The sequence below is a fragment of the Sarcophilus harrisii genome, chromosome 5 (assembly GCF_902635505.1).
Source record: "Sarcophilus harrisii chromosome 5, mSarHar1.11, whole genome shotgun sequence".
Classification (NCBI taxonomy): Eukaryota; Metazoa; Chordata; class Mammalia; order Dasyuromorphia; family Dasyuridae; genus Sarcophilus; species Sarcophilus harrisii.
In genome coordinates, this window is record NC_045430.1 from 285,732,590 (window position 1) to 285,756,586 (window position 23,997).

Here is a 23,997-nt window from a genome sequence, read left to right on the forward strand (position 1 = left end):
TGAGAGTTTCTTGGACAGCATGAAGTTCAAATCAATTAATACTTAAAGAAATTCACTCTGATTATTCATTGGATTATTCATTAAAAAAACTTTGACTACATAAGAAGAAGATATGATTCACTGGGAAAGACTGTTAAGAAAGACTGAAGGCAGAAGATGGATAGATGGTGTCATAAAAGCAACCAGAATGAGTTTGCACAGACTTTGGGAAAGAGTGAAGAACAGTAGGGCATGGTGTGCTGAGGCTTAGGGGTCATGAGGAGTTGGACAAGACTGGCTTCCATAAGGTAACTAACTACATGTGCCCATCGACGGCACCAAGAGAACACGTCCAAAAGGCAGGATTGATGGATGGAAGGGGGAACTTCCAAACAGTAAGATGGAGTGGGAGTAGGCAGATCTAAGCACACAAGGTAAGGTGGAGAGGGTCTAGGGAAGTTAAGCCATTTGCAAGCACTTCATTAATACCTATTATGTGTTAAATACTCTCCTATTACACCTGCTCCCTCACATCTGTTTAGTTCACCATTGCTCTTAGTGCTGGGACAGATGGAAAACTCAGGTATGATCCCAAGGCAGCCAGAAGGACATTGAGAGCAGTGACTCTGTGGAGTGCTCACTCTTTTTCATCTCCTTCAGCAGATCATGCCTTCTCCAATCTCCAATAGACCAGGTTTTCCTACAAATCAAGGACAGGAAAGAAGGGAAGAAGATGGGAGCCGAACAATCCCCCAAGGACAGGTACAGGAGCTATCATTTCAAAATCTGGAGCCGACAGGTCACATCGATGAAGAGAAGTGTCATACTGAAGGCTGGATTATGCACCCACAAAGTGTGGCAGCATTGCAAACCGGCACTCTAGGAGACACTGAGCCCCACCAAGCCTTTTCCTCCATCTCAGGTCAAAGCCATGTCCTTCTGGGAAGGAGTGACCTCTTGCAACACAAAGATCAATAGTGAAAAGTCAGTCAGGAGCAGTGTCCGAGGGAGAAGCACCAGCCTGGCCCAGGTAAGGCATTTGGTGGCAAAAGTCAGTGAGGACTTTGAAGGGACAGGATGTCCCCATGTTTGTACCATCCAGGGAAGAAGGAGAGGAGAAAGGACTTACAAGCGTGAGACAGTGGGACCCACTTTCTCAGGCGCACTTGTTTTTCAGTCGTGCTTAATGCTACATGACTCCATTTGGGGTTTTCTTGGCAAAGATTCTTGAGTAGTTTACCATTTTCTTCTCCTGTTCATTTTATAGCTGAGCAACCTGAGGCAAATAGAATAAATCTAGCAAGTGTGTGGAGGCAGATTTCCACTCAGGAAGAGGAATATTCCTGGTTCTAGATCCAGAACGCTAACCACTGAACCATTTACTGCTCATTTGGTCAGGAATCAGCATCAAATATGGCAAAAGGAAGGGAATAGATGGTGTGTGAGTCAACATCAGATGCACTGAGAATGGAGTCATGTCCTAGGTCTCACACGTCCTACCTCGCTGATCCTGGGCATGTTGTTTCTGAGGGCCACAGATAACCCATCCATAAAGGGAAGGATTTGGAGAAGGGAAGGATTTGGAGAAGGTAACAGTACTTAAATCCAGGTTAGAATGAAAAGAGTCAATGTGGGAAAAGCTTTGGATGCACCGGGCATCCGGGTGCCCTGCTGAAGGCAGAGCTGGTGTCCTGTGGTGTGTGGCTGCACAAAAACAGCCCCAAAAGGCGAATCAGCACCAGGCCTGAACTCACACATCATCTCTGAGAGAAGTCAATGGGATTCTTTTGGTGAATTTAAGCAAGGCTGTCAGTTGTTTGATTCAAACTAATTCACCTGCATCTATGGAGAAGCTGATAATTTTTGAAGTCAGGAAGTTGTCTCTGTGAATTTCCATCAGATTTGGTTTTTCCCTAAATAGTTTTTCAATTTCTCTGCTGCCGTAATGCTAATGGATGAAACATGACACTCTAAATAAAAAATAGGGATTTGTTCTTGCTACTCCACTGTTTATAAATATAATCCACCTTGAGCCTCTGATTAACTCAGCAGAGAACAGGGCTGCTGAGACTCCATTGATTATCTATCAGCATGTTGGACAGGGAGACCATGGATAAATTTAATTGATGGGCAATTGGAAACTTTCATGGTTGGCGTACTTTGAACCTCCAACAGGTTTCCAAATGAGCTATCTCATAATTGGGCAGCTTCTCATCCCACTATGTCCCCTTTCCTTTCTTTGATGGCCCCTCTTGGTGGCTAATAATAAAACGGTAGCTAAAATATAAACAATCCAAGTGGCATTGGAGAAAATCAAAGAGCCGGGATATCCCACTGAATGGCCAACCAGCCCTTGGATGTTTGTTCCCTGACTACATCAGGATGATCACAACTTGATTTTGAGATTAGTAAAAATAATCTCGTTCATGTTCTTTGTAGGTTCTTTCTTCTAATAGTCAACTCTGAGAACAAGGAGAGGCAAGAAGGCAGATCAGTGATCAGAGTGAGATCCTCACTGTAGCCTTGCCACCCAGTAAGCCTGAGCAAGGGACCACCATCTTCATCTTGGGGACATTAGGTTCCATGTCGCTTCCAGGGTGATTTTTGTGAAAATGCAGACGTCTTCTACAGAATACTTATCCGACCCTTGGAAGCTTTCTTCTGGGTTTCATTAAATGGTGGGTCCCATATCTGGGCAGCTCCTCTGTTATTCTTCCTTCTGCCATCTCCTTTTTCAGGCACATCTGCCCTAGAGATGTCGTTTATCAAAACTTTTTAGACAAGTCACCCCTGGCAAAAATGTGGCAGCCTTCTTGCAGTCACCCCCCCCCACCCTTCCACTTCATTTACATCACCCACAATGTTCAGTTTGGGGAGATTGTTGTTCTCTAATCTCTGGCAATAATGTGCCCTTAGGAAGTGACTGCTGTTAAAGATATGTGGGAGGGGAGGAACTTTCATATCAGGAAGGTATTAGAATAATTTTTTTTTAAATCCCTTTTTCCAGAAAATGCAAATCTGATGGATTGATATATAACACTGGCCAAGACTTAGAAACAGAGAACCTTGTGCCTTTGAGTACAAAGTCTCAAATACCCTGATTTTCCCACCTCCTGGATACCCTACTCACACTGACATTACTAAAGGAAACCCTTGGCACTGTTTTGCTTTGGTTTGTTTTTAATGGTCTCTTTCCCCAAGGGACTGCGACACAGAGATGAAAGTAAAGGAGGTAGGTACCATTTTTTTAAACTGACTACATTAAACTTAATGTAGGTTTTTCAATAATAGGTTCATCTTCATGGCATTTGTAAAAAATAAAATAAAATGAGTGAGAAGGTGGCTGAGTTGTCCCATCATTCCAATCAAGAGCCTTCTCCTAAGCAGTAATAAAAAGGGAAGTGGAGAGCAGCATGATGGACTTTCCTGAAATGGAATGAAGAACAGCTTTCTGCTCATTGCCTTTAGAAATGTACATGCGAGCGAGAGGCTGCTTTAATTCACACACCTAGACTCTGAATGGCCCAAATATGGACAATAATTGATTTTTACTGTTTTTTCTCATTTACATTTGAGACACTTCAGCAATTTTACCCCCGATTTACTTGAGTCCATTAGGACTAAAATGCAAGGGCAGGGAAAAGTCACCTATTAAGCAGATGCAGACCCTTGGGTCAGCACAGGACATGCTGGTTATTATTAGATATTTTATGTTTTTGACCATATGTATTTATAGCATGATTCAGCCCACAGATTATACTAACCATAAAGTTTTAAAGCAATAAAATTAAGCTGCCAGAGATGACAGCTAGGTTCTATAACTGCAAAGTTTCTTTCATTGAAGCTCAAATGGAATAGAGTGAAACTGATCCACTTCCTTTTATCTCCAAAGTCTAATCCTTTCTACCTCCAACTACCATTAGGTTGACTATGATGGTAGCACCCCTCCATTACCCCAAAATCAGGCTATTTCAGAAACAATCTCTGCCTTACCACATCATGGAAAGCTGTTAGTAGGAAAATGAAGCCAGAATGCAAAGTGAGAAAAGACTAGATTCTATTCCTTCCCCTCTGCTCCTCAATCTACAAGTGTCTTTTTCCTTCTCAAATGGCCCAAGATCTCTGTCGAGGTCCCCAGGAAGAGGAGCTTTCCTGACTCAGGTGGTCTGTCCACTACATTACTCAATTGTTTACAGGATAGGACAGATGACTGGAAATTGATGGATAGCTTCCTTAGAAAAGGACTGAAAGGATAAGGGTAGGAGAGTGAAAATTATTATTTTTTGAGGATAAGCACAAAAGAGGAAGATCAAACAAATGAAAAGGTGGTGAAGGGGCAGAATATGGATTTCCTAATGCCCATTTCTATGGCAAACTTCAGGAGGTTTGTTACCTCTCTATTCATCTTCATGAGAGAATACCCTATAGGGTTTACAAATTATGTGAATTCCCCAGAGCCCACAAGTGTGCTATATATAGGATATGTTTAATCGATGTATTGATGAAGTTGAAGTGAATGACCATCTCTCAAAGCAGGGAGAAGGTTAGTAACAGAGGAGATTAGAGAGAAATTGTTAAGTTCCCCTCAGGAAAGGAAGACAGATAGTGACTTTCTTTAGGAAACTGGGCAGCTCAGTTACTATTAACTTATTTGCAATTAGAATGCCTCCAATAAAAACTGATTCACAATAGATTGTTAGTGGAGTTGTGAACTAATACAACTATTCTAGAAAGCGATTTGGAACTATGCCCAAAGGACTATAAAACTGTGCATAAACTTTGATCCAGTAATACCACTTCTAGGTCTTTATCCCAAAGAAAGCAAACAAAAAGGAAAAGAACCTATATGTATAAAAAATTTATAGCAGCTTTTTTTTTGTAGTGGTAGAGAAATGGAACTTGAGGGGACGACTACCATTTAGGGAATAACCAAACAAGTTGTGGTACATGATCATGATGATTGTGCTATAAGAAATATCAAGCAAAATGTTTTCAGAAAAAAACTTGGAAGATTACATGAACTGATATAAAGTAAAATGATCACAACCTGGACAGTATTGTCACAGTAAGAGCAATATTGTATGATGCTCAATTGTGAATTACTTAATCTCAGAAATATAATTATCCAAAACAATTCCAAAGCACTCATGATAGAAAATGGTATCTGCCTCCATAAAAAGAATTGATGTGTTCTAAATGCAGACTGAATCATACATAGATTGATATTACTTTCTTCTTTATTCTTGGGGTATTTTGTTTGTGTGTTCTTTTGCAACATGGCTAATAAGGACATGTTTTGGATAACTGCACATGTGCAATCTATACAAAATGCAGCAAGGAGCAAAAGAATTTGAAACTCAAAATTAAAAAACAAAACAAATGTTGGAAATGTTTTGATTATATGTAATTGAGAAAAATTAAAACTGAATGTAAAACAAAAAAAGGAAATATATTCATAAGAAAAAGGCCCAGCTAAAATGTCCCTCTCTCCTCACTTTAGGCTAGAAACAGAAGCTGGGCCATCAGTTTAACTCACCAGACCTTAATTTCCAAAGGCTTTCATTGCTATTTCTTTGTTTTCCCCGAGCCACCCATGAGTATTCCCAAGGCTGGAGAAAAGCAATGATCTGTCCTGCCTATAGTAATGCTATTGATGAGTTTCCCGACTTGCCCCTATGAGATCACGGGCGCCATTCCTGAGAGAGAGATGCTATCTAGCCTCCCTTGTCCTCCAAGAGAGGTCATGGACAGTCTGAGCATCGAACATTTCCAAAATCTCTCTATTTAATTTGAGCCTTCCATCACCAGGGCACTGTTGTCTTTGAGAAAGCAAGATAAACTTCTCAGCAGCCCCGGATGCTATAAGATAGTGCTCACACACACACACCATGAAAAACTAATTAAATATCTTCTCTAATTACCGCAGTAGCCAAGCAGCAGCTCCTTGGTACATCATAATAAAACAGATATTTTTAACTGGCAAATGTTCAAACTTTCCTTGGCTGATTGGGGGGCGAGAATAGCATTTCATTTCATACTAAATAAAAAGATTTCCTGTACGAGAGCGGAGAGGATGGAAGGCGGTAAGGATCTTTGATTATTGTATTTCAGCAGCCGGGGAGTCAAATAGAAAAGCTAAAAGAAAATCCTGTTCCTCTGTGGGAGAACACTCCGCAGAACAAAGACCTTTTACTACCCAGGACTTTCCCCTTTTTAGATGTTGATTTCCCTCACTTTTCCTTTCAACGTTAGAACGTCTCTATTAGTGCCTTTTAGACAGAGATCTCATGCAGGGAAGTGAAAGGCCACTGGGCCTGGAAAACAGGCCTTATTGTATAGATTACATACATCGCAATTTATTTAATTATAAAGTGGATTTTTCTTCCATTCACACACATTTAGCTCCAACTGAAAGTGTCTGTTAAAAGCCCGGAGGCCACATCCCCAAAGCCAAAGCCGACTTGGTCCTTCCCTTAAAGAAAGAGGAGATGGCATCGTCTCTTCTGGGGGGAGAGGGAAGCCCCCAGGGCGGACGGCGCCGGGGCTGCCCGCGGCCCCGGGGGGCTCGTCCCCCCGCAGGAGCCCTGCCTTGGAACACACGGCCCAGCTCGCCGCATCCGCCCTCTCCGGGTGGGTTGAGGATGAGGTGTGTCGCAACGAAATCCTAATCCCCCCCAGAAACTTGCTCCCTAGGCAGGCGGAGCCATTGTCGGAATAAGTGGCGATTTCCCCCTAGAGAATAGCACTTCCATTCTCTGGTACGTGACCCCTGCAGGCCAGAGGCCGCTCCCTAAATAGAGCACAATGAAAAAGCCTTTCCGGCCACTCGGGGCTCCCGAGCACAAAGGATCTGCCGGCCTGTCAAGCGGATGCCCTTGGAGAGGCTGCGGCCTCCGGGACCAAAGTCCCAGCGCCCCGGCAGTGGCTCCCGGAGAGCTTGGGGAGCCTTGGGACAATCCCGTGCCCCCCTGCCCTGCTGGTCCTGCTGGCCCACGAGGAAGGAGCCATTCTCCTTTCATTGTAACGAGTCCGAGAGGCCGGAGCTGGCGCGCGGAGCTTCCCAAAGGAGGGTGGGCTGTGCTGGAGCCCGCGCAGCCGGGATCAAACCACGGGGGCCATTGCTAGGCTGCCTGCTCAGTGGCACAGACCCATGGGAGCCCCGAGGGGATGAGAGGAGCCAGGCCGTCTGTATCAGGAGGGAAACAAGGGCCTTCCTGGAAGCTTTTCCCCCAGAACAAAGGCACCCACCCTGAAGGTCCCGGAGTCCCAGACGGGGAGGGCAGAGAGAAAAGGAGAAGCAACGTCCAGAGGAAAACCCCAGAAGCTGCAGGAGGGACAGTCCTCGTCCCTAGTCTCTGTGTGATCCACGTCCAGTCTCCACGTAGGGAGGTTACACTGGGCTTGGAGGCCACGGGCCAAACCCTGCCCCAACCTGCTGCTCTCTTGTTGTTGTTCCTCCCAGGAGAGTCAGGCCCGGGCTCGGGGATTCAGTCGGGGAAGAGGAGGGTTCGCCGAGCTTCTCTGGGTTCCCACAAATGGGAGAAAGGAGAAAAATCTCTGGGAATGCTACTTGGGAGATCCTTGTGCAGGGACCCGCTGTGGAGGGACCCGTTGGCGTGCACAGCTTTACTTAGTGGGCCACTTACAAGGGGGTGAGGGAGGGGGAAGAGCCACAGCCGAGGACCTGAGAGAGAGCTAGTGAGTCTGCGGCATTTATTAAATACTTACAGGGGCAGGGGTGGCGGTGAGCACCGGGTGACACCGCGAGATGGGCCTTCACGAGGACAGACCCGAACCAGCCTCGCCCACCCCAAGGATGGAGCTCCCCAAAGAAGGCCCCGAGAGCTTCAGAGGGCAGACCGCCTCTGCAGCCCCTTTGTCCCCCACCCCACCCCAGGCCCGATCTGGGAGCCCGACAGGAAACGGGAGCAGGAGGCGGCCTGTTCCCCGCTCCTGCTGCCCCAAGTCGCAGATTCCTGTGCAATGTGGTTATTGACAATCCCGACTGCCAAGCCCACAGACCCACACGTGCCCACGCACATGCAGCCCTCCCTGCCTCCATCCTGCGGCTTTCTTCCGTGGGCCACGGCCATTTCAACTTACGCTGACCGAACTGTCCTTGTCCCATAGTGGTGATCGATGCTCATTTAGAAAGGTACCTTTAAACACTGCCCAGAACCGTGATTTCTCAATATAAGTGACTTCCCATTTTTCTGAGTCCTCTCCTTCAACATGTGACGAATGGTGAGATTTACCCTTTTTGTCATGTCCATTTCATAAAATCTGTCATCTCCCTTCCTGACCAGTTCTTAAGCTCTTACAAGGGACGGTGACATAAAGTCACTTGTGAAAACGTCCAAGGGAACCATCTTCGACTGCAGGAGACTAATTTACAAACAAGTCCAAGCAGCCAAGTTGTGGTGTGCACACATCTGGGTGGGGAGGCAGCAATACACACACAGAGTTACACAGAGACATGTGCAGAGACAGCAGATAGGGTTCTGGTTCTGGAGTCTGGAAGATCTAAGGCAAATTTCGTCTCTGACGTTACCCGTATAAAATTGAGTGAATCACCTAGTGACTTGATTGTCTCAATTTCTTCATCTAAAAATGGGGATAAAAAAATTATACCAATTTATGAAGATAAAAGTAAGTATTTAAAAATAAAGTGCTACTATTATACCATGATCAGTTCTGACCTATGTGGCTCTTTTCAACAATGAGATGATTCAGAACAATTCCAATGGTCTTGTGATTAAAAGAGCCATCTACATCCAAAAAGAGGACTATGGGAACTAAGTGTGGTTCACAACGTAGCATTTTTACTCTTTCTGTGGTTGTTTCCTTGTATTTTATTTTCTTCATCATTTTCTTTTCTGATTTGATTTGATTTTTTTGTACAGCAAGATAATTGTATAAATATGTTTGTATAGATTGGATTTAACATATATTTCTACCATGTTTAACATATATTGGACTACTTGCCATTCAGGGAGGAGGGGTGAGGAAAGGGACAGGGGTACTGGAATACAAGGTTTTGTAAGGACTAATGTTGCAGAAATATCTATGTATATGTTTTGAAAAATAAAAAGTTTTAATAAAAAAATAAAGTGCTAGTTAAGTGCTGATAAAATTGATCATCACCACCATCATCATCATTCATATAATTATGGCTACTTTTGTTATCATTATCATTATTGTTGTTATTCTATTATTGCACAAACTAATGCTTCAAGGATACATTATTTCACCAGGGTAGACTCTTCCTCCACATCCAAAAGAGATAAACGGATTTTAGGAGTTTCTGAGGACAAAAAAGTGTACATACCATGAGTAATCTAGTGAGAAATGTTTTCAAATATTCTCATATTGGTCTTCCATGATCAATATCTGATGAATCATTGAATCCATAGTCAAACCCTTGACTATCCTAGAAAGAGTCATCCAAAGTTACATCTGCTCTGTGTCATGAGGAGGGACCACTTGGGTCTCTGATGAAATATATCTGTTTCTATAGTGGAATAATCCAACTGCTTGCATTTGTTTGGAGTCGATGGCTTTTTCATTCATTCTCTTATTTCCTCTTTCTCTCCCTTCTTCTCTCTGTACCTCCCTCTCTCTGTTCCTCCTTTCTCCCCCTCCTCCCTCCTCTTCCTCCTTTCATCCCTTCTTCTCTCTCTCTCTCTCTCTCTCTCTCTCTCTCTCTCGTCTCACACACACACACACACACACACACACGTCTCTTCATTGCTCTTCATGTCACTGGCATTTTTATTTCTTCAGAGAGAGCAGGATCCATCATTTTAATTCGTGGGACAGTATCAGTGTTTTAAAAATGGTGTTTTTATTTTTTCAGGGAGAAGTTTGGAATAATTAAAAATATTGTGCAATTAAATTCCAGCTGTTATCCAGCCCCATCTTCTCTTCTATGCAGTGCTGGGCTCAGGCCATTATATATCTACAGAGTTTATCCCCAAAATGATATATTAATGAGATAACTCTTATGAACTGTCCATGTCAGGAGCTCAGCAATCAGCATTCTCCATGCCCCTCCTTTTTTTCCTATTAATGTTAGTCTTATGCATAACATATTTGGATCATGCTTTAAGCTTCAAACTACTCATAACTTTATTGATGTAGTCAGTGCACGCATGAACGTGCCCCTTTCAGAGATAAGGAAATTGAGCCTAAGTAAATTATTGCCCCAAGCACATGAATTTTACCTGTGGTGACATGAGTATTCTCATTTGGAAGGGGAAGCTAAGATATATTATCAGTACTCTCTCCATCTCTAGCAGCTATTGACTCTTGCTTGAGGAACAGAAGAGGGGAGAAATGGGAAGGTCTGACTCTAGCTCCCATTAGGGTTCAAAGGCCAGAATTAAATCCCAGAAGCCTCTTATTCATGAGACTGCTTATGCATGATATTATGAGGAAAGAGAACTTCTGTGATTCTAGAGGGGCCTGCAGATCTGAGTTATTTGCATTTAAAAAATTTTCCCCCTGAACTTTAAATGTGATTTCACCAGGCAAAAGTTCCAATCCTATTTCTCAGTACAAGATTTTTTAAAACTCACACAGAGTTGTCACTGCTTGAAAGCCATTGAACATGGGGCCCTGTCCTGGAGATCAAGGCATCTTAATTCACTGAGTAACGGACAGCACCTGAAATTCATCAAGTACCCAGGAATTAGCATCGACAATCAGCTCTCTGACTTGAAAATTTTGGGGGGAAAAAGCCTATGACCTTGAAAATGGATTTTCCAGTTTGTATATGCAGTAGGGGAAATAAGACCAAAACAAATGTTCCTCCTTCTATCTCATTACTAAAGACAACCTTTCTGCCAGATTTCTTACTATAGGTTACTCATCTGATGTTCATTTGTGGCCGTTTCTCTTACAGGGAACAGAAAAGGAAAACTGGGTATTGTGATACCAACAGTGATCACCAGCACTTGCTCTCTCTCTCTCACTCGCTCGCTCTCTCTAGCTCTCTCTCTCTCCTCCTCCTCCTTCTTCTTCCTCCTCCTCTTCCTCTTATTTCTCTGTGTCTCTGCTTCTCTATGTCTCTCTTCTTTTTCTTTCTCTCTTCTCTCTCTGCCTCTCTTCTTCTTTTTCTTCTCTCTCTGTATCTCTTCTCTGTGTGTCTCTCTACTTCTCTCTTCTTCTTCTTCTTCTTCTTCTTCATGTCCTCTCTCTCTCTCTCTCTCACACACACACACACACACACACACACACACGCACAAACACTAGAGTCTCTAATGCTTCTTGGAGGCTTCAGACAGAATGGAGTAGTCAATAGAAAGATACAATTAAAATCAAATTGGCTGACACTTTAATCCTATTCCTGACACATCTAGTCTGGGTTGATCCTGGACAAACTTCTAAGTGCCCCCCAGAACACTCTACAAAGATAAATTGAAGAGAAGTTGATGATCTTCATTGCTAGAAAATTCTCCTTCATAGAAGTCTTTAAAATGATGAAATAACAAGTTTGTATTTAAAAAAATTGCAACAACAACCAACACAATTCTCAAGGGAATTTCCAGAGGCTGGTATTTGTGACCAGGAGATGATGGCAGGAGCCCTAAAGGCTCTGAGCAAATGATTTTAAAAAATCATAAAAAGATATGAGCATTTTCTTCTGTCCAAAATACTCAATAGGAAGTAATTGGTATCAAGCTATAAATTGAAATGGAAGAAAAACAGGGACTTCTAGATAGAAAAGGGAAAATCAGGACATTCCTGAGCTGTCTGAATACATGTTTTGTTTGCCTCTGAGGCAACTAAAGTGACTAAAACTAGACATGGAGACATTGGGCCCAGCAAACCAGGGCTAAAAGAGCAGCCACAGTAGCAGTAGGAAGCAAACAATGATAGCCCAAAGGGGATGCTGGAGTCAGTCAATAAACATTGATTAAGGGTCTACCATTGATTGATTGGATGATCTCCAGGCACTGGGCAAGTGCTGGGGAATACAAAACAAGGGAAAACATCAGGAAGCCCACAACCTAATCGGGGAGACAGCATGGCAACAACTAAGAACAGGCTACAGACATGAAAAATAGGAACCAATGCATAGAGGAAAGGCACAGGAATTAAGGAGGCCCAGGAAAGCCTTAAAGGAAGCATGGAGTGCAGACCAGAGTAGGACCAAAGTACAGCCTCTTGACTTAGAGGAACATATCTGAACTGGCCTTTCATTGGTTCTGGAAGTGAGAAATATCACAAAGCTCCCCAAAAGATGAACATTTCCGATTAGATAAAAAGGAATCTCTCTCCATTATTTGAAAGATTCAGTTGTTAGAAAGTTATTCCTTACATGTTTAAAAGGATAGCACATATTTAACCTATAACAGATTGCTTGCTATCTTGGGAGGAAGGAGGTAAGAGAAGGAAGAAAAAAAATTTGGAATACAAAGCCTTACAAAAATGAATTTTAGAAACTATCTTTACATATTTGGAAAAATAAAACACTATTTAAAATAAAATGGAAACAAGGTCAAGGGAAATAAGAAATTTTCCCTTGAATTAAATGAAAACTTTGTTTCCCCTGTAATCATTCATTTCTCCACATTCTGCCCATAATAGAGTCCAAAATTATCTTATATTTGACAATCACTAAGTATAAAAAGACATTTCCCTTTACATGGCCTCCTACAGGCCACCGTTGTCTGGGTCCTTCACGATGATGACTGGCTCTCTCAATCCTGGCAGACTTATCAGTGTGTCCTTGGTATCTGGAACTTGAGAAAACTGGACTTTGGGTTCGCTCAAGTTCTTTTCTAATTTGGAAAACCTATGAGGCAATGAAGGTAATAGTGGAGAGCTCAGCTGGGGTGAAGTTCCAAAGAGAGTTTGACGGACCACACTAACTCCTCACTACTCCTACTTCTTTCTTCTTCTTCCTCCTCCTCCTCCTCCTCCTCCTCCTCCTCCTCCTCCTCCTCCTCCTCCTCCTCCTCCTCCTCCTCCTCCTCCTCCTCCTCCTTCTTCTTCTTCTTCTTCTTCTTCTTCTTCTTCTTCCTACTACAGGCTCCTACTACAGGCTGTTCTTTTGGCACTTCTGAGTTGTCCCACTTGGACATCTGTACAAGTACTTAAGTTCTCCACCTGCTTTGTGTCTCCTGTTTTTGTGATCTAAGTACATTTTTATTGCACATTCTCATTTTGATGCTTTGGGCTACAATTTACTGCACTGTTGAAATCTTCTGGAACTTTGTTAGTTTAAGGAACAAAAAGATGGAATATTTTAACTGGGAAGTGTCTGGGCTAGCCCAGGATGTATGACCACTGCTGGCAAACCACCCTTAAATCTATTGCTTGAAAAAAAATCCAGATTTATTCAAATGGTAATTTGGAGCTTTTACAAAAGAATCAGATCTGGGGTTCATTTGCATAGATGTCTTTCTTAGTACATTTAACATAGAAATAGACTTGCCAGAAAACCATTGACACTTACCTTTGCAGAAACTGCCTAGAGGGAGGTGCCACAAATGTGATCTGTGTGAGAATTTTTCCTGGAAGGCCCCTAGGTTGAGACCTTAAATTTCTAGGACACTTTACTAATTCAGAGATTTCTCTGACACTAAACCCTCAAACTGGGCAGCTTCAGAAAAGACGTGACCACCTTCATGAGAGCAGTCCACTGTCATTGCCAAGGGGATCATCATGTCTACACCTCTCTGGCTGGGAGCCAGGGAGTTTTTGTTTTTAGCTCCTTCTCTATCATCACTGACTTCTAATCTGTCATCAATGCTATCACTTCCCTTTTTCTTTTCTTTTTTTTTTTTGGGGGGGGGGAGGGTTATATATGTTCAATCATGTTAAATGTATTTCCACATTAGTCATGTTAGAAAAGAAGAATCCTAAGAAAAGGGGAAAACCCTGAGAAAGAAAAAAAATTTCAAAAAATGAAAATAGTCTGTTTCACTCTGCATTCAGATTCCATAGTTCTTTCTCTAGGCGTGGCTAGCATTTGCCATCATGAGTCTATGGACACTGGCTTAGATCATATTATGACCATATTTGACCATCATACAATTTTGCTGTTAATAGGTACAATGTTCTGGTTCTGCTTATTTCACTATGGATCAGCTCATGTAAGTCCTTCCAGGTTTTTCTGAAAGCATCCTGCCGGGGATTTCTTATAGCACAGTAGTAGTATTCCATTACTCTCATATACCACAAATTGTTCAGCGTTCCCAAATAGACAGACATCCCTTCAAGTTCCAATTCTTTACCACCACTAAAAAAGCTGTTACACGATTTTTTTTTCATTTGTAGGCCCTTTTCCCTTTTTAATATCACTACTTTGTATAACTATCTTATATCACTTCTGCTATCACTCTGGTGTGGACCCTCAAACCATAAACCCAACTGTCCACAATCATGTCCCAAGATCCTTTCTTTTGCCAACAGATTTCCTGGTGAAAACAAAGCAAGCCATTTCAATTCATAATTCTCCTAGACCATTTTCATCAGGTTCCTCCTTCCATCAGGATGAGGTACAAACTGGCACCCTGTTTTCAGACTCCCGTTATCTCACTTACCTCCCCAGTATAAAATCTTTAGTACACTGGGAATACGCCAAGCTTGTTTCCACGTTATTCTTTAGACTAGTTTCTCAGTTCATAATTCTCATCCTCAAATCCAACTCACACTCATCTTCCATGAAGTCCTCCATACCTTGTCATAAAGGCCACTCCCTTCTTGGAAGTCATGTTCAATTCATTGATTTAAACTGTTGCCTATCATTTTGTGAGCTGGATGTGGACTATCCAGTGTTTAAGTTTCTACTCCTGGGACTCTGGACCCAGGCCGGAGAGAATTTCTTCCTGCTTTACAACCCACACTCAGTCCTACACACCTTCCTCTGCCCATTTCCATCCCAGGCGGTGGTACATTTACAAATCCCCTCTTTTATGTCTCCCTTTCCCATGCTACCTCTGGAGACAATATTCAATTAAAAGCCAGAATTCCTTTCATGGGACCTCCAACCAATACTTTATTACTTCAATGATCATTTCCAAAACTCTCTACATGTCCCTCCCTGTCCACTACCCTTCTTTATACCTATCTGCCTCTAAAAAAACAGAGGATAAGAACTGTCAATTTTTTTTTTATTCATTCATGTGGTGTTTGTCAATTCTATCATTATGCTATTTCTTTATTCTACGTTTGCTACTCTGTATTCCACAGGAAGCAGGTACCTGAAAATTACATGAGTCATCATGAGATGGTGGGCCCCACCATTGTTGGTTTAGAATAGCACACTGTACTTCTTTTGATGACTTTTGAAGGCTACAAAGATATCAGCCCTGATCTTTAAAAGAAAGCCCTGATTGCTAAGGATAGCTTATGCTTAAGAGACCTAGTCCTTAAAATATAACAAAGGAAAATATCAGCAACCCTGATCTTAAAAGAAAGTCCTGATTGCTCAGGATAACTTATGCTTAAGAGACCTAGTCCTTCAAATATAACAAAGGAAAATATCAGCAGCCCTGATCTTTAAAAGAAAGCCCTGATTGCTAAGGAAAGCTTGTGTGTAAGAGACCTAGCCCTTCAAAGATAACAAAGGAAAGTATCACTTAGAATAATGATGCCCAACTGAGGTGCCTCCACTTACAGCAAAAGCGATAAAATTTCCCACCAACGATTGGGGCCCTTTCAGTTTTAGTACTCTCCTCTTTGTCAAAATTGTTTTAGGGATTAAAGCATTTGATATTCTGCCTTTAAACATATAATTTACACTGGAACTCAAGAGTTCACAGTATTCTTGCATATGACCATTGGGAACTCAGAGAGAATTCTCTAAATACTTTATGCATAAACTACATGAGATAAAGCATCCTGCTAATTAATGAAACTTACCTGATATCTCTGGTCTGTCAGTCAATAAGCATTACAAAGCACTTCTTATCTGTGGGGCAAAGCACTGAGGATACAAAAAGAGGTAAAACCTTGGCCCTGCTCTGGAGGAGCTCATACTCTAATGGAGAAGATGACATGCAGATAGATATATATATATATATATATTTCTACACACACATGTATGTCTCTACAGGTATAGACACATTAATATTCACACACATCTATATACCTGTAGAGACATACATATGTGTGTAAATATATATGTGTACATGTTTGTATGTATGTGAATATATGCTATATACATGCACAATCTACAGGAAAATAGGAAAGAATTAAGAGACGGGAGACACTGAACTTGAGAGACAGGGGAAGGCTTCCTGGAGAAGGTGGTCTTTTGATTTCAATCTCCATTAGTCAGAGAGACAATCTTAAGGTTCCTTTGTCTCAGAGCAGACCTATACCTCATGTTTCATGGTACCTACCACAGTGGTTCCCATGACTAGAGATCAGTGAATGATGGTACAGTTGACAGGAAGAGTGTCCATAAGGTCCGTCCCAACACTCAACCTGCCACTCCCAGATGGCAGTCATTAATATGAATCCATAACTTATTTCTCCTCCTTGATTGCAAGCTCAAAATCAGGGGCAGCATATTGTCAGTGACTCCGATTACCTGTATCTCTGTACTGTGCGGCAGCTAGAAAAGTACAGGGCCAGACAGGGAAGCATTCAACGGGTATCATTTCATGAATTAACAAGTGAAAGCTGAATCAGTCAGTAACTTGAATTCTTCTCCAGCTTCTTAACCTAATGCTGGTTTCTCATGAATTACATTATTGCCAATTAGACTGAACTTCAAATTTGTTATCTTTCATAATCTATTGTATGATCTTAGATATATCACTGTCCTCATAATTAATTTGCCTTTCCAAAGTGATGGATGATATGAAAAGTGTTTTGCTCATCGCCCCAAGGTAGATGGCAGGGACTTCTCTTGATTGAACACACCCAGATCTCGCCCCCACTGGAGTGGACCACCCATCTAGCTTCTCCAATATCAAACCCAATGCTCATTGCTTTCAGATACATTTTTCTCTGGGGATTGAGATCTGGGATAATGTTGGTTTGCCAAAGGCCACAGAACCAATCAAGTCCTAACATGAAAAGAGAAGATTTTCTCCAGGTTTTTTTTCTTCTCCTTATCTCGTCTTGCTCCCTCTTCCCATAACATATCATTAACTTTGGCTTCTGCTTTTCATATAAGGCAACCGCCTGCAGTTCTCTACATCAACAATCATTTAAATGCCGGTTATGTGTGAGAACTGCACATTCAAATGCTCCAAGGATCCAGGTCATTCCAGAATCTGTCCCTGGTGCCTAGATGCTGTTGTGGATAGACTCAGGGCATGGGATTCTTCAGAATGACGGAGCCACCTGGTTCTTACAGACTCTGAGCCTCTGGGCATTCTCTGTGCCATTGATTAAGGGTGAAAGCAATTAGAAGACAACATATTTAAAATGGGAGTGCTCTCTCTGGTCGGAAAAGCAGAATTTTCCTAACCCTATTACAGCACCTGTCAGGCCATCCAGGTGGCATTTCCAGGGTCCCAGCTGCTGCAAATGGTGGAATGAGCATATCTGGCACCAGTCTTCCTCCTGGTGACAGTATGGACTCTCTCCCTCCGCACACAATGCATCCCCTCCTTTCTTCTACATGCACATATTTCCATCCAACACTATTAACCTTGCTTTGAGAGATGACTCCTTAATTTGGATTTCACAAGGCCACCTTTAAAAGACAAAGTGATTTCCCTTTGGGAAAAAAGGTTGATTTTCCTTGAATCTGTCACTGTAAGGGAAGTTGTAGACAGCTACTTGGCACCCACTTTCCTAGCCTTTGGAGGATGGAAAAATTCAAACCAATGAACCATTCTTGATATCTCAGAGTTTCAGATTAGAATCCAGGAACTATTCATGATTTATAGTTTATCTTGTCATGCTGTACTGAAACAGATGCCATTACAGGACATAATGAGGTGAAATAAATCGCCTTAAAAGTGAAGTGACACATATTTCAGTCATCATAAAAATAAGCCCAGAAATGACACTGCTTATATTTAATACTGAGTTGGAGATGAGGGAGCAAAAGTTTTTTTCAAAACATAAGCAGGATTGTGGCTCGTTCAGGATGCAGAGAAACTGAATGAAAAATGTGGATCCTGCCCTTGGACTATGGGAAGGGAAAAGAGTTTATGGGCAAAAGTTTCAGAAAATGCTCCAAGGAATGGAATTACCTTAGATGTGAATCAGACCTCAGAAGTGGTCCTCGCCAAAAATGGAAGGAAGAGCAGAGAGGGAAATGATGGCCAAAGAGAGCCTTCTACCTTGCTTCATGGCTGAGATGGGGGACCCTCAGCCAAGGAGGCTAAGGATGCAAGTCCTGGAGAGGAAAAGTCTGTGGGGAGATTTACTCATTGTTTTAACATAGCCAAAGAACTAAGTGGGAGGATCTATTCTTGAGATAACAGGAGCCAACTAGGAATAATGGCTAGAAGTCAGGCCATCGTAGAAGGTGAGTGGACAAGAAAAGATCAGAGGCAGAGCAGACAGGTCTCATTCTCTTCCACGGACATAGGGCCCTTAGTCATGTCTATAAAGCTGGGGCAAAATTACTTTTCTTTTGTCTGCTTTGTTCTGTCCTGTGACTTGTCAGGCCTAAATTATTATCCCCATGTATTTCTGATTAAGGGAGCTGGGGAGGGAGAGACAGAATGGAGGACTTGCTAGTTAATGGGGACTTGCTAGTTAATGGAGGACTTGGTAGTTAGTACTCTGCCTCCAGGCCAGGAAGATCTGAATTCAAGCCTTGTCTCTAGGAGGGGTGACCTTGAAAATGTCACTTCATATATCTGTGTCCCAGGCTAATGTCCAAGACTAGATGATGTAGATCAGGTGCTCAGATGCATTGGCAAAAGGAAGTTCTCAACAACCCCCCTCCGACCCCCAATCTGGATGAAAGTGCAGGATGTGTCTGCATGGGACGGGCATGAGGGATGGAGAGAGAGTAGCAAAATGTTCTCTGAATGGACTGCAACAAATCAATCCAAGATCCCAAGGCGACCACACGCTAAAAGACTCAAGTTGAAGAATAATTTTTTTACAGTTTTTGGTAGAAAAACACACTGTTTCAATTGAATTATAATGCTGATATTTCCCACAAGCCAGGAAGGTTTTATTTTTCTCATAAATACAGTTGTACATGAAAATGGAATCTGAGAGTATTCAATTGCAAATATACAGTAATTTGATAAGTATAAGATGCATGTTATGTATATATATATATACATATATATATTTATATATGTGCAAAAATGTGTCTGCATGCAATGTATATATATATATATATATGTATGTGTGTATATGTGTATACATAAATATGTATTCATGGGGTGTATATACATTGCTTTTGTAGTTTAATCAGTTAGTTGTGTCTGACTCCTTGTAACCTCGTTTTTTTTCTTGGCAAAATGGCAAAAATACCATTTCCTTTTCTAATTCATTTCACAAATGAAGAACTGAGGCAAACAGGGTGATGTGGCTTGTCCAAGGCCACACAGCTAGTAAGAGTCTGAGTCCAGATTTGAATTCAAGTCCTTCTAACTCCAGGGCCAATTCTCTATTTACTGCACCACTTAATTTCCTGTATACATGTGCAAACCATGAATGCACTGCTGCAATACATGTATGTATGTATTCAAGGTACTTTTATCAGTCCTTCTAAACATGGTGATCTTGGTGATGTATGTGTTTTACATCAAGATTTTAATGGATGTGTCACCTCTCTCACAACCTCCAAATGGCAAGAGTCTGTAGGAAGGAGCCATATGAAAGTAACAGGCCCACTATAACTCATACTCAGCAATTAGTCATCTGATGTCTGACTAAGAACTTCCAATAAAGAGGGATCCAATACCTCCCAAACAGAGCAATTCACTTTGGGATAACTCTATTAAAAGAGAATAAAGATTTATTTGACGCATTTGTTTTGAGAGTTGTTCAGTAGTTTCAGTTATGTCCAGTTGTTCATGACCCCATTGGGGATTATATATATACTGGACTGGTTTTAGGCATTTCCTTTTCTCTAAATTATTTTACAGATGAGGAAATTGAGGCAAATAGAATTAGGTGACTTGCCCAAGATCACACAGCTAGTGTCTAATATCAGTGCTGAACTCAGGTCTTCCTGACTCTAGACACAATACTATATCCACTGCACAAGTTATTTTTACAGTGCCTTTATTTGTCAACAAATGTTGACCTAAAGTAATCATTTGGATTAAAATAACAAAATATAATTAAATGACTTTATACTTTAATAGGTGGGAATATTAAAATATTGACACATTTATCAGCATCAAATTGTTCATTTATAAAAAATAATCATGTGATATAGTACAAATAATATGGTAAAATATTTTATTATATTATATATTGCATTATTAAATTCTTATTATAATGCATTATGTTTACTGTAATATTATTTTACCAAAATTTACAAAAGTAATAAATGTAAATGTTACAAAAAACAATACTATAAAATGTTAGTCAATAGGGAAAGAAAACAATAAAATGTATATAACTAAAGGAAAATTAAATAATGACAACATAAGTAACAAAAGAATTAGGATGTAAAACTATGGATGTCCAACACTGGAGAAAAAAGGTAAACAAATAGTGGTATATTCATAATATGGAGTACTATTATAGGTACAAAATAATAATCAATTTAAGCTAAAAGAGAAATATGGAAAAGTTATATATGTGTATAACCACACAGAAACAGAGTGAAGCAAACAGGATGGAAAATATTATAGATAATCACTATAACAACGTAACAACAAACAAGCAACAAAAATAATGTAAATGAATAGAACCCTGACATATGGCAAAGCTCAAATGAAATGCAATGAATAATATTGATCATGAGGGGAGGTGAATAATCAAATTGAGTTTCCTTCCTTTGGCAGAGAGTTAGAAAGGACCTGAGCATAGTAGGCTACGTCTACTTCAGACATGATCTCCATAATACTTGGTTGTGCTTAACAGCTTTGTTTTGTTATAAGAGTTCAAATCAGAAATTAATTATCATGTAAGAAAAAACAAATAGAATTCATAAAACTGAAACAAAGGAAATAATAGTTCATAAATATGTCATAGAACATATCATAAAATAATTATTGTTTTAAAGAAAATTATAACAATGAGATGATGACATATACTTGCAACGGTCTCCAGAGGAAATTTTCTATTTCTTCCTAAATTTAAATAATACTTGATTATTAATATTATTATATGTGCATGGCCTAAACAAGAAGAGATATCTTTACTTCTGTTCCTTACTTTATTTTTGTTGAGTTTCTGGATAGTCCCGTTTATATGAGTTATTTTGTGAATTTGTAAAGTTGATAGGTATATAAAATATTCTGGGGATGATTTTGAGTGAAATTTCTCTTATTTTTTCCTGATTTTGTTAGAGTTACATAGAAATGTTAAATAAATGTGTGGGTTTATTTTGTATCTTAATTCTTCCATTTATATTAGTCATCTCAATTAGTTCTCTTGCTGATTCTCCGGGGATTTTTAAGGAAACAAATCATAATATCTTCAAATAGTATACGTTTGCATCATTCTCAGTAGTATTTATTTTTCTTTTTTTCTTATTTTGTTGCCTTAGCTTCTTTGTTAGTAGTTTGTCAAACAGATACTGCATTAGATTGCAAACAGTGAACTTGGCGATCCAAAACATGCCAAATAATGGCGGAGGATATGTGCAGAATTGCTTTATCCAAGAATATTTTCAGAAGACTTCCATTGTCACTTCATTGCAAATAAGGATGCCTCTTGCTGCTGTTGTTGCTCTGTGTGTGTGTGTGTGTAAAATCTCTGTGTGTTTAAGATCCGTATATTTAGATTTAAGTTATGCACAAACACTTATTTACCTGTGTATACATGTATAAATGCTTAAATTTCACATTCTAGGATACTATATAGGTTACTAAAAAAGATATACACACCTAAATATCCTTTTATCACACTAAAAATGGACTTTTCCATGGCTATATTAGTAGGATTTGAACATGAATACTATATTGGGCAATAGTTTTTTGTTTTTCCTTCCTGTATTTATTGATATTATTATTATACTGATCAAACTAGCAAATGTTTATTTCATGGAATGATACAAAATGACAATATCATTTGCTCTGAGTTAGCAAAAATGAAGGATTATGGGGCATTATAAAAGACAGGAATGAAAGGAATCCTAGAATTACCAGATCTTAAATGATAAAGAAGTAGTTTTCACAATTCCAAGAGACTTGGGTTAGAAAATGGCATACAGAGAAAGAACAATGGAGACTAAATAGCAACCAAAACATACTATTTTCACCTTTTTTGTTTGTTTTTTTCTTTCTCATGTTTTCTCCTTTTGTTCTATTTTTTCTTTCACAATATAACTAGTATGGAAAGATGCATAAATATCATATCCCTTGGCTTGCAGCACCATGTCTAACCAGATACCAACCATGAATATCAAAACCCCTATTTGACAAAAACTGCTGGAATAATTGGAAAGTAGTTTAGTAGGAGTCATGTTATTACAAAAGTGATATAACCCAGAAAGTAAAATACATTTTAAAAATTTCTGCCACACCAAAATATTCACTTCAATAATTATCTTCTAAGATGCCAGACACAATAGAAAACTAAGCCATGAAAACCTGAGTTAAAAAAGTCAATCCAAGACACTTACCAGCTGTGTGATTTTGGGGTAATCATGTACCTCAAGAAGCTTCTGTTTATTTATCTGAAAAGCAAGAATAATAATTTCACTTACTTCAAAGGGCTATTATCTGAAGAAATGTGTCTGATATTTTACCTTATCCTGGCAGGATGAATATTCCAGCTCCATGGCAGAGAGCCCAACTCTGTTGGACTGGCCACATTGTTCAAACTCCAAACATACAGTGGCCAAAAATTTGGTTTTATGGGGAACTCACTCATGGCAAGAGCTCACAAGGTGGTCAGAAAAAGTGATACAAGGACATTCTCCTCATAGAACTGATTGTATGACATGGGAGATGCTGGCACAGGACCGCCCAGCACAGCGTGCCCTCATCAGAGAAGGGCTACGCGCTATGAGTAAAACAGAATTAAATTAGCTCGGAAGAAATGAAAAATGTGCAAAGTTAGAGAAGCCACCCGAAATGTTCAAAGGACAATTTGGGTCTAACCTGTGGCAGAGCCTTATGAACTCCTATTGGTCGGATCAGTCACAGTCAGATGCACCATAACCTGACTCTAAAATTGTGATGTCATTTCTATCCTCTTTGGGAACAAAGCACAATCACCAATGATAATGAACACAAAGTGCTTTGCCAACTTTAAAGTGCTATGTTTGTGCTATCTATTTTTACTTATTATTTTTGCAGTTTCAAAATAACTAGGGAAAAAATGTAGATATCTCTTTACCAGGAATGGCTGTACAAATTGTACATAAAAGAAGATTATTGTGCCATAAGGAATGAGAAATTATGAGGAATTTAAAGTCCTTTCATAAAAAGACTAGAAAGAACTAATGCAAGATTAAAAAAATAAAACTAAACTAAGAAAATAGTAGTCGCAATCGTTCCAAGAATACAAATGAAAATAACACTAACAAAAGACTTTGACCAAAAATGTCACAAGCAGCATTGATTCAAGGGAGGGATGTGCAGTGTGATTCCTTCTTCACTAAGGATGTGTAGGCTGGTGGTTTTGTTTAACTCTATATAAACGAGTCCTTATTTTATGCTGACATAGTAAAGTAACACAACACAGCATAAGAGAAGAAAACTTATTGCATAGACTATTCTTCAGCCAGTTTTTCAGTTGTGTCCAACTTTGTGACGCTGTTTGGGATCTTCTTGGCAGAAATCCTGAAGTGGACTGCTATTTCCTACTCTGGTTCACTTTATACATGAGGAACTGGGGGGAAACAGGCTCATAGAGCAAGTTAGGCCAGATTTGAATTCAGGAATAGAAGTTTTTCTGATTCCAGGATTCAGTCACTGTGCTACCAACTGGCCTGATTAGACAGAACATATA